Below are 3,122 nucleotides of genomic sequence, written 5' to 3'. Positions count from 1 at the left end.
CCTTCCTTCCTTCCTTCCTTCCTTCCTTCCTTCCTCCCTCCCTCCCTTCCTTCCTTCCTTCCTTCCTTCCTTCCTTCCTTCCTTCCTTCCTTCCTTCCTTTCTTCCTTCCTTCCTTCCTTCCTTCCTTCCTTCCTTCCTTCCTTCCTTCCTTCCTTCCTTCCTTCCTTCCTTCCTTCCTTCCTTCCTTCCTTCCTTCCTTCCTTCCTTCCTTCTGTGTAAAATGAACTGGAGAAGGAAATGGCAAACCACTCTAGTATCTTCAAAAAGGTCCCTAAATGAGATTGTGAAAAGTTGAATTCAACTAAAAATGACTGAGCAACAAGAATTTCTAAAGCACTTTAGTTTTATAAAGTGCTTTTTATTTGTTATTTCATCTTATCTTCAAGAGGAACCATGCAACTAACATTTGTACTATTACTGTTCCACCTTTTTCAGATCGGAGGGAGGGGACATTAATTCATTAAACACCCACTATGTATTAGGTACTTTGATAAGCACTTTATACTTTACTCACAACAACCTTGGAAGGTAGGTATTATTATGATCACACTTTGAGGGTCCAACTAAGTAGGACAGTGGATAAAGTTCTGGGTCTGGAGTCAGGAAGTCTGCAGTTCTAAGGTAGCATTAGTCACTTACTAGTTATATGATCATGGGCAAGTCACTCAATCTTTTTTTTTCTTTTTGGAGGGCAAATGGGGTTAAGTGACTTGCCCAAGGGCACACAGGTAGTTTTTGTGTTGTGTCTGAGGCTAGATTTAAACTCAGGTCCTCCTGACTCCAGGGCCGGTGCTCTATTCACTGCACCACCTAGCAATCCCTCATTCAATCTATTTAGCTCAGTTTTCTCACCTGTAAAATGAGCATTATAATACCACCTACCTCTCAGTGTTGTTGTGAGAAACAAATGAGAGAATATTTGTAAAAGTGCTTGCAGTAGTGTTTGGCATGTAGTACGTAATACAAAAATGTTAGCTATGAAGAAACTGAGGCATAAATAATTGAAATGACTTATCCAGGGTCACATAGCTATCTGAGACTGGATTTGAATTTAGCTCTTCCTAACTTCAAGCCCAGGACATTTTCCCACTCAAAGTTTAATCCTTTTCCATGGCAATATATATTGCTTCCCAGAAGCAGAAAAATTGGTTTTATTTTACAGTGTGATCTGATGCACAATGAGATCATCTGAGATAAACCAAGCATGTCTCAACTGAGTCAAAGATTTCATTTTTTTTCTGTTATATTGTGGAAAATTATTTTCCTTTTGTTTTACAACTGGTAGAATTAATCTTGAGTAGCTGTGTCAGATCAAATTGCATGTGCCTATTTCATACTACCACCCAGAATCACAGAATCTTTTGGGCTAGGTGGCAGAAAAGATCCAGAAAAGATCATATTATTATTAGTCTCCTGAATTCTCCAGGTTTCAGTAAGAGAAAAAAAAGTCATACATTTATCAGCTTTGGAGACCATAATTCCCTCTCTGTCCCCTTATGCATTAATTGCTATGGGAGAGACCTCCCAAACCATGAGAAATTAAGATTTGATGCTATCTGATACTCCAGGGAGCCCAGAACAAATAGAAAAACTCCAAGATGAGCAGCGATGAATTGCATCAAGATGACAGTACTTCTGAAGTGGTCGGTAAGTTACATGATGCAGGGCTGCTGAAGCAGTAGAATTTTCTCTTTCATACAGTGGATGCTGGAAATCCAATTAGGTGAAGCAGGCAGCTGCCTATATGGTCTAATGTGAGTGTTACAGTTCTCCTTAAGCCCAGCTAACTCAACTTGTCACAACGCCTAAACTGCAACCATTGGAGACATTTCTTCTGGGATAGGTCATTGAAACTATAAAGTTTAGCCATTCTCCGATTGAAGGGCATCCCCTCAATTTCCAGTTCTTTGACATCACAAAGAGCTGTTATAAATATTTTAGAACATAGAAGTTCTTTTCCTTTTTTCCTGCTAACTTTGGGAAACAGATCTAATAGTGCTATTGCTGGGTCAAAGGGTATACACAGTTTAATAAATATTTGGGCATAATTCTAGCTAGCTCTCCAAATTGGATAAATAAGTTCATAGCTCCACCAACAGTGTGTTAGGTCCTAGTTTTTTCACATCCTTTACAATATTTGGTATTTTCTCTTTCTATCATTTTAACCAGTTTGATAGGTATGAGATACTATCTCAAAGTCATTTTAATTTTTATTTTTCTAATCAATAGTGACTTGGAACACTTTTTCTTATGGCTATAGACTGTTTTGATTTTTTTTTCATTCATTGGAATGTAAAGTAGTAGTGCACATCCTTTCCTACCTTCCCCACAGCCAGATTTTCAGGACTTCTGGAAGATAATAACAAACTGACAAGGAGATGGAAGTGGCCCATGAACAGCTAATCTAGCTCAAAAACTAGGCTGGAAAGCCCTCCAGATAGATTTTATCTGTTTAACATGAACCTCTAACAATGCTGGTTTTCTCAATACTCTACATTAAATGGGGAAAATTAAGAGGTAACAGCAATTGGTATTAGGAAGTGACAGTCATTACTTTACACTGATAATCCTGAGAAATGCCAGCTGTCAGGAACTAAAAAGCAAGAGGAAAAATATGAAAACAGAAATAAAAAAACAAATATCGTCTACCTTGGCCCATTTCCTTTATGGCCAAGCAGTCCTATTCTACGTCGTGAAGCAAGAAGCACATATTATTATACCATGAAATAATTAATGTCCATAATGGTCATAGAACAGGCAATTAGGTGGTTCATGTAGAGTGCTGGACCTGGAGTCAAGGAGACTCATCTTCCTGAGTTCAAATCTGCCCTCAGACACCAGGCTTGCGACTCTGGAAAAGGAATTTAAATACTCTGTGCTTCAGTTTACTCACATGTAAAAAGTGGAAGTTTATGGAAAGTTCACTTGTAGTCCTAAATCTGTGCTTCTTTGAAGATAGCTCAGATGTTTTGCCTCCCATTCTCTATAATTGTTTTCACTGGACCAGACAGGGTGAAGGTCAATATGAGATGTTTGCCCTAGGAACTTGAGTTTAGCCCTGATTTTTCCTGGCTAGAGAGAGAGAGAGAGAGAGAGAGAGAGAGAGAGAGAGAGAGAGAGA

The sequence above is a fragment of the Petaurus breviceps genome, unplaced genomic scaffold (genome assembly GCF_028583685.1).
Source record: "Petaurus breviceps papuanus isolate PSGF00001 unplaced genomic scaffold, PetGlider_PUasm1.0 188, whole genome shotgun sequence".
Lineage (NCBI taxonomy): Eukaryota > Metazoa > Chordata > Mammalia > Diprotodontia > Petauridae > Petaurus > Petaurus breviceps.
The sequence above is the reverse complement of the archived record's forward strand: the minus strand, read 5'-3'. Positions refer to the sequence as shown.